The sequence below is a fragment of the Panthera pardus genome, unplaced genomic scaffold, assembly GCF_024362965.1.
Source record: "Panthera pardus isolate Hobbes unplaced genomic scaffold, ASM2436296v1 HiC_scaffold_25, whole genome shotgun sequence".
Taxonomy (NCBI): domain Eukaryota; kingdom Metazoa; phylum Chordata; class Mammalia; order Carnivora; family Felidae; genus Panthera; species Panthera pardus.
The window spans coordinates 26,494,314-26,506,575 of NW_026526821.1; the positions used below are offsets into that span (position 1 = coordinate 26,494,314).

General features: G+C 42.7%; 1 protein-coding gene across 2 annotated transcripts in view; it reads right to left on the reverse strand.

Annotated features, from left to right (window-relative positions):
• KIF3B (kinesin family member 3B) overlaps positions 1-12,262 on the reverse strand; it is a 41,018-nt gene that overhangs the window by 19,541 nt on the left and 9,215 nt on the right. Inside the window, exon 1 of one of the 2 annotated variants that reach the window (XM_019458823.2) lies at positions 3,060-3,174. The exons of the other annotated variant lie outside the window; for it this stretch is intronic. The gene's annotated coding sequence lies outside the window, so the exon portion shown is untranslated. Of the gene's footprint in view, positions 1-3,059; positions 3,175-12,262 lie in introns of those variants that run through there. 2 annotated transcript variants of the gene reach the window in all.

Genomic DNA, 12,262 nt, shown 5'->3' on the forward strand with positions numbered 1-12,262 from the left:
GGTAACAGTGGCAGCCTCAGCAGGGGGACTGTGGGCCTAGAGGACTCTGAGAGTCAAGAGAGAGAAAAAACTTCACTGTGCACTTGTTTGTGCTGTTTGAATTTCCCATCTCGTGCCCATAATTCTCTTCCACCCTAAAATCATAAACTATGGCTTGTGCAAAATGTATTCAAACAGAGAAAGCACTTATTCAATCAACAAACTTAATACAATATGAATGCAAATAAGAAAATAGGTGTTAAGAATGTTTTTTAGGGGCGCCTGGGTGGCTTGGTCGGTTAAGCGTCCAACTTCGGCTCAGGTCATGATCTCGCGGTCCGTGAGTTCGAGCCCCACGTCGGGCTCTGTGCTGACAGCTCAGAGCCTGGAGCCAGCTTCGGATTCTGTGTCTCCCTCTCTCTCTGCCCCTCCCCTGTTCATGCTCTGTCTCTCTCTGTCTCAAAAATAAATAAACGTTAAAAAAAAAAAAAAAAAAAAAAGAATGTTTTTTAAGTAACTTCATCTGGTGGTGCCAGAAAACTCGGGGAACAAGAGAAAGGATGCTAAAGTGGGTCCTCTGGGAAGGGGAAGAGAGCAAAGAGATCAGAGTAAAGAGGTATGTATGAGGACCTCAAATTCCCAAAAACCTCGGTGTGGGTTTTTGGGGTTTTTTTAATAGGTAATTCTCATGCTTCTTGATTCAAATCGCTCTTCAGTGACAGGTCCCTTCGCCTCACGTGTTCTCTAGCCACCCAAGTCCCTGCCCACACAGCAAGTATTATTAGCTTTTTAATCTTCCTGAGCCAGTTTATGCATAGCAAGCAAATATGTTTAATACATGCTTACCCTCCCCCCCTTTTTTTTAAGTTTCTTTATTCAAGCAAATCTCCACACCCAACGCGGGGCCTGAAGATCAAGAGTCACGCGCTCCTCCAACCGAGCCGGCCAGGCGCCCACTTGCCCCCTTCCTTTTTAACGCAAGCGTAGAAGGTTATACACAGGAACAACAGTGTCCAGCACCCTGCCTTCCTCAATAACAACATAACTTGGAGTCTGTTCGCTCAGTAGACACAGAGTTGCCTTATTCCTTATGACAGCAGCAAAATATCCCACCGTACGTACGGCAGCTTAAGTTCTAGTATTAAGCTGTTTCTGGTATTATTGTGAAAGAACTGGAACCACATCCTTGCATGTGTGAGCAAGTATAGCTGTAAGTTAAATTTCTAGGTGTGCAACTGCCGGCTCACAGGATATATGCATTTGTCATTTTAATAGACACTTAGAACAGTGATAACAATGTCTTTTTAGTTGTGAGGATGACCTATTCCCTGCCAACAAAGGAGTGGCAGAATGTGAAGCAGTGACGGGCCGTTCTAGGCAAATGTGCTGCAGGTTAATAGAGAGTCAATGTGTTCCCCCACTAAGCTTTTATAAAAGATTCTTCTGCTGCTAAGCACACGGAAACACGAAAATTTACTTTTCATACTTCTCTAGTTGTTAGATGTAATAAAATAATGTCTAGGATGAAGAACCAGAAAACCTCTTACCCTCTCTGAACCCATTTTCTTTAAAATTGGTAAAAGAGGGATAATGCTCCTTCCTGGTGGATGATCGTGACACTAGGCAGTACTTACAAAGGCGGAAGCACTTTATGAACTAACATACAGCGGAATTAAAATCAACTAATACAGATTCATCCAAAACCTTTGTCAAACGATCATTCCAGAGATGACTAGTGAGCCCTAACTTTTATTCTCTTGTTCAGTTTTATAGTTATCACCCTGAAAAAAATCAGATTAAACTGAGATCCAAATACTTAATCCATGTTCAATTAGAGAAGTGAAGCTCCAGCCATTTAAAGAAAAGCATGTAAGACAGTCCCTCGTTCATCACTTTCTATACGCTATTACAATTTTGTCTGATGATAAGAAAGAACTAGATGTTAGAATGGCCGGTCTGGTCTCCCTTTCTTTTCCAGGGCAATGGCCCCCAAGCTACCACTGCAGCTGATCCCTTGCCTGTCTCTACCTCCATGTCAGCAGAGACCTGCAAAAGTCAGGGGCCAAGCTCAAACCCCAAGCCCCGGAGCCTCCCGTGGGGAGGCCTCTGCTGCAGCACATGGGATGGTTTAGACAAGATCCCATAGACTTGGAGTAAGAAACGTAAGGGAGGGAGGCTGGTCGGCTCAGTGGGAGGTGCATGCGGCTCTTGATCTCGGGGTCATGAGTTTGAGCCCCATGTTGGGTGGACAGTACTTAAATAAATAAAACCTTAAAAAAAAGGAAAGAAAGAAAGAAAAGGGACGGCTGGGTGGCTCAGTTGGTTAAGCGTCCGACTTCGGCCCAGGTCATGATTTCACAGTTCATGGGTTCGGCCCCACGTCGGGCTCTGTGCTGACAGCTCGGAGCCTGGAGCCTGCTTCGGATTCTGTGTCTCCCTCTCTCTCTGCCCCTCCCCCACTCATGCTCTGTCTCTCTCTCTCTCTCTCAAAAATAAATATTAAAAAAAAATTTTAAATAAATAAAATAAAATAAAAAATTTTTAAAGGAAACATAAGGGGGGTAAGAGGAGAATGGGTCAGAGGAGAGACCAATTTTTCTGCATTACAGAAGAGGCAGAGCTGTCCAGCTTTTACCTATCAAAACAAGGTGGCCCCGAGCCTGTTTAAAAAAATGAAAAGGTCCGCCGCAGGGTGACCGTATATTTTTTGCGCTCTTCCAAACGATAAAAACAAAGGAACTATAATGACCTACAATCATGCTTAAAATGTTTCAAAAAGAAGGACTTCCCAAAGCCCGAGTCCTCTTAATTAAATCTCAACTCAGAACACAGAATAATACCATTTCTTTGCTGAGCTCGCTGAGCTCGACTGCACGAGTCATGTATTGTTGCCATACTGCTTCAGGAAGATGGGCTAATTTAATTTCCTGCCACCAGGGCTTAAAAACTTGCTCTGGGTCCTCCTCAGAGGAGAGGGTTTTCTTGGAAGGATGCCCTGACGCTCTTTCTTTGCTTTATTACCTTCCTTACTCTTCTTCTAGCCGGTCTAATTGCAGTGATAAATCTTTAAAGGAACTCACAGCATTGCCAGGAAAGAAGCAACCACAGGTCAGCAGCTCGTCACCTTCGTCCTGAATAGCTTTTCTGTTAGAACTGATCATTCCGACGTTAACAACCACCGTCTGAATGGCCACTACCCACGAAAAGCTGAGTTTCTCCCTAACTTCACCACTTTTGTCCGCTGAGGAAGTCAGTTACGCATTTCTCATGGCGGTCACACGCTTCCAGATCATTCTCCAGCTCTTATACTTGGGTGAATGCACCCTCATCTTTGCTGGTTGTCACGGATTCTTACCTCACATTCTAGAAGTAAGTGTGGATTGGATTCTCACTAACTATTGGCTTCCTATAGAGATTCTAGGACAGAGGTCTCAAACTGGTTACGTTCTTCTACCCGAAGCATTTTATTTGGTCCATTTTATTTGTTTAAATAAAAAAAAGAAAGCCTCAGCAATTCCACTTCTATTTATGTGTATGTCCTAGTGAAAAACCTTTGAATGTGAATGTTTACACAAGGAAACACGGACAAGGATGCTTCCTGCAGCATGTTAAAATAGAAAAGCTGGAAACAATCTAAACCAGGGGAATTGAAAAATAGCATATGGTGTGATCATATCATACACACTATACTATTCAGTAGGAATACATTAGAGCAGGGGTTAGCAAGCTCTAGCCCAGGGGCCAAATCCGGCCCACATCCTGTTTTTGTAAATAAAATTTTATTGGAACATAGCCATACCTCCTCTGTTTACACATTACCTATGGCTGCGTTAGCTATAAAATATCAGAGTTGAGTAGCTGTAACAGAGACAGTCTGGCTCAGAAAACCTAAAATATTTACTGCCTGAACTTTTACAGAAAAGTCTGCCAAGCCTGAATTAGACTTATATATGTTTACATGGATAAATAAACAGGCTGAGTGAAAAAGCAAGTACAGAGTGATAATTATGATTAAAAATTTATAAAACAACAAAAAATTTATAAAATAACATGGTGCTCATAGAGCTGCATTTGTAAGTATTAAAAAATGGGGGGGCGCCTGGGTGGCTCAGTCGGTTGGGTGGCCGACTTCGGCTCAGGTCATGATCTCGCGGTCCGTGAGTTCGAGCCCCACGTCGGGCTCTGTGCTGACCGCTCAGAGCCTGGGGCCTGTTTCGGATTCTGTGTCTCCCTCTCTCTGACCCTCCCCCGTTCATGCTCTGTCTCTCCCTGTCTCAAAAATAAATAAAACGTTAAAAAAAAAAAATGGGAAAGATATACAACAATTTATGATAGCAGCTGCCCAAACTGGGCAGGGTGAGAGGTGGAGAATGGGATTAAAAATGGGAAGGATATTTTGGAGCGCCTGGGTGGCTCAGTCAGTTGAGCGTCCGACTCTTGATTTCTGCTCAGGTCATGATCCCAGGGTCGTGGGGTCAGCCCCACAGAGGGCTCTGCTTGGAGCATGGAGCCTGCTTGGGATTCTCTTTCTCTCTCTCTGTCTCTGTCTCTGTCTCTCTCTCCCCCTTTGCCCCTTTCTCCTGCTCATGCGCTCATTCTCTCTAAAATTGAAAAATTTTTTTAAATAATGGGAAGGATATTTCAATTTTATCTGTAATATTGTATCATTCCTCTTAAAAAAATAGAACAGGGTGGGGTGCCTGGCTGGCTCAGTTGGTGGAGCATGCGACTCTTGATCTAAGGGTGATGAGTTCAAGCCCCACATTGGGAGGTGAGTTTACTTCAAACAAAAAACAACAAAATAAAACAAACAAACAAACAAACAAAAACCCCAGGGAAATGAGGCTTGAAGAAAATAAGAGAAAATGTTAACTGCTGTCAATCCGGATTGTTTCCCATATTATTTTCTGAATATGTAAAAATTTGTTTTCTCAAAAAAAAAAAAAAAAAACCCAAAACACCCATTTCACATTAAAAAACAAACAAACCAGGCTTGGGGCACCTGAATGGCTCAGTCAGTTAAGCATGCAACTCCTGACTTCAGCTTAGGTCACGATCTCATGGTTGTGAGATGGGGCCTGTGTCGGGCTCTGCACTGATGGCGTGGAGCCTGCTTGGGATTCTCTCCCTCTCTCTCTGCCCCTCCCTCCCCTACCCCACCCTCCCACTCATGTGTGCACTTGCACACACATGCTCACACTCTCTCTCAAAGTAAATAAATAAACTTAAGTTTCTTCAATAATAAAAAATAAAAATAAATTAAAAAAAAAAAAACAACCAGGTTTTCTGCTTCTCTTGAAGAATAGGAATATCTGACAGCCCCTAGCCCATGACCCAAATGGCAGCAATGGGAACTGAGAAAACACCTGCTACTTTGGAGAGCCCAACCTCTCCAATCTGCCCCAACCCTGCTCTCTACAGTCACACCCAGCATGCTTTGCCCATTTGTATTTCCTGCCTGGCTCCTATAGGCATCTTTGTCTATAACCAAATTCACGTATACGTGATCTGATTAAGAAAGGCCTGCCATGCAAGTCTTTTTTTTTTTTTTTTTAAGAGGAGGTTTTCTTTAGACCTTTATCTTTTTAAATTGTTTTTAAATGTTTATTTAATTTTGAAAGAGAGAGAGACAGAATGTGAGTGGGGGAGTGGCAAAGAGAGAAGGAGACACAGAATCCGAAGCAGGTTCCAGGCTCTGAGCTGTCATCACAGAGACCGACACAGGGCTCGAACACACAGACTGCGAGATCATAACCTAAGCCAAAGTCGGATGCTTAACCAACTGAGCCACCAGGTGCCCCTAGACCTTGATCTTTTTTTTTTTTTTAATGTTTTTATTCATTTTTGAGAGCGAGAGAGTGCCCGAGCAGGGTAGTGGAAGAAAGCGAGGGAGACAGAGGATCTGAAGTGGGCTCTGCGCTGAGAATGGAGAGCCCCATGCAGGGCTCGAACTCACGAACCGAGAGATCATGACCTGAGCCGAAGTCAGATGCTTAACCAACTGAGCCACCCAGGCTCCCCTAATCTATCTTTTTAAATGACACTTACCAAGGGTCTGTAATGGCATGGACAATGCTTATCACAAATGAAAAAGCAGTTTACAAAACTGAACGCATGCAATCACAATTATATAAAATAAGTCCCATCAAAACATCAATAGTGATCTATTCTTTAGTGAGCATGTGGTATCTTCAAAGGGGAAAAAAATAAAGGTCTGACAATTTACCAGAAACAGCCCTGCAAGGCGGAGCAATCTGCAGGTGCACAGAGTACATGCTAATGCAACTTTAATCAATGCATTCCAATGCAGTGTCCTCTAAGATCAGACCAGGCAACCACCTGCCAACCGCCCTGGCCTGGAGTTCAAGGACTCAGGATCTGAAAGGCAGCTGAAGCCACAGATCACGTGGGCCATCTGAGAAACACTACTCTCAGGCAAGAAGATAAAGCAGCTCCCTATTAACCAGGCTTAAGCCAACTCCCTGTGCAAGTTTCTCTCAGGGGAAGTGGCTGTTTTCTACTCTGTATCTACCTCATCACCATCAACACTACTCTCACAACCAGCGCTGTTTTGAAGTATCAGAGAGCAAGCCCAATTCTGGGTCTCCCATTAATGGGAGTTACACAATTTTTGAAACAAGATTATTCATCTCTTGTTGAAAAATAACATCACTGAGGAACTTTTAAAAGGACATTGGGGGGTGCCTGGGTGACTCAGTCAGTTAAGCATCGAACTCTTGATTTTGGCTCAGGTCATGGTCTCACAGTTTGTGACACTGAGCCCTGAGTCAGGCTCTCCGCTGACCGCACAGAGCCTGTTTGGGATTCATTCCCTCCCACTTTCTCTCTGCCCCTCCCCTGTGCTCACATGCATGTGCAAGTTCTCTTTCTCCCCCTCGATAAAAAAAAAAAAAAAAAAAATGTTTAAAAATGTTTAAAAGGACATTGGATTTGGGGCACGTGGGTGGCTCAGTCAGTTGAAAGCCAGACTTCAGCTCAGGTCATGATCTCGCAGTTCACGAGTTTGAGCCTCATGTCAGGCTCTGTGCTGTCAGCTCAGAGCCTGGAGCCTGCTTTGGACTCTGTGTCTCCCTCTCTCTCTGCCCCTCCCTAGCTCATGCTCTGTCTGTCTGTCTGTCTGTCTCTCTCTCTCAAAAAAAAAAAAAAAAAAAAAAAAAACTTAAAAAAAAATGACATTGGATTTGTGTGGAGGGAACAGTTCTATATTTGCTTATATGTGCATAAAATATATTTTAAGGGATGTTCATGAGCCAGATAACAACACTGGCTGCCTATAAGGAAACAGCTATATGGCGTGGGGTAAGAGCAGGAGGGAGACTTTGCATGTATACCCTTTAGACCTCTTGGGTTTTGACTAGTGGGAATATACCGTGTGGTCAGAAAAATAAAATTAGGGGGAAAAGGAGATGGAAAAATTTTGTGAAATTAATTAGTAAAGTAATATCCAATTGTTAAAACTCATTATTTTCTTCCTTTCATCTACCCAGTTTTACTGACCACCATGAATATAAGGTAGTAAAAATGTTTTGGGGTGCCTGGCTGGCTCAGTCAGTGGAGCATGTGACTCTTGATCTCAGGGTCGTGGGTCTGAGAGCCAGGCTGGGCGTCAAGATGGAAGGAAGGAAAGAAGAAAGAGAGGCAGGAAGGGAAAGGCAATGTTTTAACTGATGAACAAAGGGCCCTAGGAGTAAAAATACTTATCTCAACTTTATGGTGAAGTGTCTAAAAGAGCTTCCATGAGGTCTACAGTACTAGACTCTTTAACATTCTAATGTCATTGTAGCAAGTCATGTAGTCTCCGCCCTAAAGGCATTTAGACCAAAGGTTAATAAAATACAGGCTGTTGTTATTACAGGTACTGTTTATAACCAGATAATTGTGTGAATTGTCTAAAAACTTTCAAACTGTCCCTTACAGTACGTATAAGAGCCACAGCATCTCAAACTGGCACAGATTATTTGCTAACAGTTGAGTAATCAATATCTTGAATCAAACAGTCAATCAATCCACTGAAGTGTAATAGTCACAATGTAACACTCCTTCAAACAGCAACTCCATTTCTTGGAATTATTTTAAGGATCTAATTAAGGACATCAATCCCTGAATATATATGCAAGATGCACACATGTTTATATTTATTACAGCACCACCTATAACCACCTAAATACTCATCGGTAAAGGACTGGTTAAGTTATAACACATCTCTACAATGGGAAATTATGCAGTCATTAAGAATGGCAATAAACCTCTAAGTATTTACTTCTAGGAAGACATTCGTGACATTTGGCTGAGTGAAAAAAAAAGCAGCCTACCAAAGAGAAGAGCTACTGTGACGTGATTTATGTTTACATGTGTACATGCACATGTACAGAAAAAGACGTGAGGGAAACAGGGTAAAGTCGTGGTTAAAAACATGAGCTTTATTATTTTTTTTAAGTTTATTTATCTATTTTGAGAGAGACAGAGACGGTGCAAGTGGGGGAGGGGCAGAGAAAGAGGAAGAGAGAGAATCCCAAGCAGGCTCTGCGCTAAAATCATGAGCTTTAGCGTCCAACAGGTCAGGGTTTTAATTTCTGCACTGCCACTTAGCTACAAAATCTTGTAGCTTAGATAGCTACAAAGTTATCTAAGTCATAGTTTCTTACATAAAATGCAGTTAATAACACATACCTTAAAGAACTGTTCTAAGGATTAAATAAACTAATAAATTAATGCTCAGTGCTTAGCCTACTGCAAGATTAGTAAAGTTAATTTACTCTGGGACTGAGCTTGCAAGTGATTTTTTTTTTTTTTTTTTTTTTTTTTTTTGCTTCCTTTGGCCTTTTTGACAGCTGCATATATTTTGTTTCTTATAATCAAGAAGGGGGATGGCAATGAAGCTATTGTTTCCTTGGGGGGAAAAAGTCTAGCAACTTGATTTCAGATTAAGTGTTTTAGGAAGATAGGCTACTTATCTGGAAAGAAACCTACAAAGGTTACATACAAGAACCCTGAACAAATAAATTCCTGCCCTGAATTCAAACTGGCACCATGCATGCCCTGTCATTTGATAACCCAAACAGGCAGACAAAGAAAGCATTTATTTAGAGGGAAAAAGTGGGAAAGAAATCCTTTCTTTTTTTTTTTTTTTTTTTTTTTTATTTATTTTTGGGACAGAGAGAGACAGAGCATGAACGGGGGAGGGGCAGAGAGAGAGGGAGACACAGAATCGGAAACAGGCTCCAGGCTCCGAGCCATCAGCCCAGAGCCTGACGCGGGGCTCGAACTCACGGACCGCGAGATCGTGACCTGGCTGAAGTCGGACGCTTAACCGACTGCGCCACCCAGGCGCCCCAATCCTTTCTTTTTTTAATCCAGTTGTGAAACATTCAGAAAATACATTCATAAAAATATAGTCAAACCTAGAGGCTACTTCTTAGTGGGATCAGTGTAGGTCTGAGGTTTTGTCATATTCGACACTTGCAATTCGCAGTATATCAAGAGCTTAACGTATATTCCTCTTCTAATCCTCAACATCACCTTATGAGGAATAGGTATTCGCCTCATTTTAAAAATAAGGATGGGAGGTTCAGAGAAATTAATTTGCCCAAGGTCTCAGAGCAATTAAGTGGAACAATCAGGATTCAAAACTAGGCTTACCTTATTTAAAGGCCTACCTAGAAACTTATTCTTAATACACACATATATGCATATGTACATGTGTACATCAATATATGCATAGATTAAAACAATTCAGGCTGTACAGTAATGAGCAAGTAATCTTCCCCCGACCCCTGGGGAAATACTCAATGCATACCTAAGCATTAATGTATCTGTATTGCTCGCCCATCTTTTTTTTTTTTTTTTTTTTTTTTTTAACTCAAGTGGAAGTACGCTACGTACCGTTCTCCAGCTTACTTTATAGATCTTGGAAGCAATTTCTGCACTACCACCACCCTCCTCCTTCAAACAGCTGCCTAGACGTCACTGTGTGGTTGCTTTATAATGTATTTGATGGGGCGCCTGGCTGGCTCAGTCAGTAGAGCATGTGACTCTTGATCTCAGGGTCATGAGTTCCAGCCCCAAGTTGAGTGTAGACTTTACTTAAAAAAATAAATAAATAAAATAAAATTTTAAGGTATTCGATCATTCCACTACCGGGACGTCTTCTCATGGTTCCTGGTCTTTTGCTACTGCAAACTATGCCATAGTGAATATCCTGAACATACACCTTTAGCTACAGGTAGCAGTAATTAGCAGGATCCATTCCTAGAGCTGTAAAAGCTATGCAGGTTCCTTTTTGACAGAGGGCGCCATCTACCCCCTCCCTGGGCTGTCTCATTAATCTCCCCATCGCCAGTGCACCCTGTTGCCCACACCAGTCCAACACACAGAACTTACACTCTGAACCACCACTAGACTATGAAGCCAGACCAGCCTTCCTTCCAGGAACTTCTCATTCCAAGTACTCATCCAGCAAAGAAGTGAAGTTGTTTCTCTGCTAAAAATGCATACACTCTGGGGCGCCTGGGTGGCTCAGTCGGTTAAGCGGCCGACTTCGGCTCAGGTCATGATCTCGCGGTCCGTGAGTTCGAGCCCCGCGTCGGGCTCTGTGCTGACAGCTCAGAGCCTGGAGCCTGTTTCAGATTCTGTGTCTCCCTCTCTCTGACCCTCCCCCGTTCATGCTCTGTCTCTCTCTGTCTCAAAAATAAATAAACGTTAAAAAAAATTTAAAAAATAAATACATAAAAATAAAAATGTATGCACTCTTTTGATGTAAGACAGTTAAATCAACCAAATATAACATTTGGTGCTTGATGGGGGCCCTTTTTGGATCTTGAGCCAAATGCACCAACTATTACAAAATGTATGAGACAATCGAGCAAATTTGCACACCAGATATTAGGTGGTTAAAGAATTATCGTTACCTTTTTTTAGGTGTGAAAATGGCGCTCTTTAGAAAAAGTTCTTACTTTAGGCGTACACGTAAAAGTGTTTTCAGATAAAGTTACGCACTGTGTGCCAGAGTGGGGTGGGGTGCACGGGAGGCTGTAGGTAGAACAGAAGTGCCATGTGCTGATAACTGCTGGAAGCGGGTAATGGGTTCATGGTTCATTATATTAGTCTATTTTTATGTACGCTTGACATTTTTCCAAAATGAAAAAAAAAAAATGCCTTCTGACCAATGGCTTTTTTTCTTTTTCTACTTTTAAGAAATTTTTAATTGTGGTAAAAAAACCCTACACTTATATACAAAATGTACCCTCTGAACCACTTTTAAGTGTACAATCCAGTGCCAACTACATCCACATTGTAACAGAGCTCTAGAACTTTTTCATCGTGCCAAACTGAAACTCTATACCCATCAAGCAGAAACTCCCCATTTCCCCCTTTCCCCAGCCCCTGCAAACCACCACTCTGCCTCTGTGTTGTGGCATGTGACAAGATCACCTTGTTTTTTTGAGGCTAAATAATATCCTATTGTGTGTATACGCCACATTTTCTTTATCCACTGGTCTGTCCAGGGACGTTTGGGCAACTCCCACCTCTTGGCAATTGTGAGTAATGCTGTAGGGAACATGGGTGTGCGCAATGACTTTTCTTTTTTTTAACAATTTTATTTGAAGTTTATTTGTTTTGAGAGAGAGAGAGAGAGAGAGAGAGAGAGAGAGAGAGAGAGAGAGAGAATATCCCAAGCAGGCTCCACACTACCAGCACGGAGCCCCATGTGGGGCTCGAACTCACTTATGAGATCATGACCTGGGCCAAAATCAAGAGTCAGAGGCTTAACTGACTGAGCCACCCAAGCGCCCCTCAGTGACGTTTCACTTTAATCAGACTGCCATTCAGCTGGGTAGAGAGCCAGAGCAAAATCTACATTTAAAAGAGGGAAGTGGCCTGGAGTAATGAAAAGAGACATTCAGGTACACCTGAGATTGAAACCCAGTGCTACCATTCCTAGTTCTGGAACCCGGCCCAAGTTCCTTCTGAGACTATTTGCTTGTCTGTGAAATGGGAAGACCACCAATACCCTGCCACATGGAGTTGTCTGAGCATCAGAGGAGACAAGCATTACGGGGCCTGGCCCACAGGAGGTGCTTCTGCCCTGACCCAATCTGGAGGAGAAAAGCCCTGAGCAGGGGAGAGGGCAGTAACATGGCACACCGGGTTAATAAGTGGCAAAATACGCAGAAACCAGGTCTGCCTGGCTCCAAAGTTCATGGCCTTTTTCCTACACCAGCCCTAAATATCAGTCATCTGATTGTCTCTTCACTATTTTTAC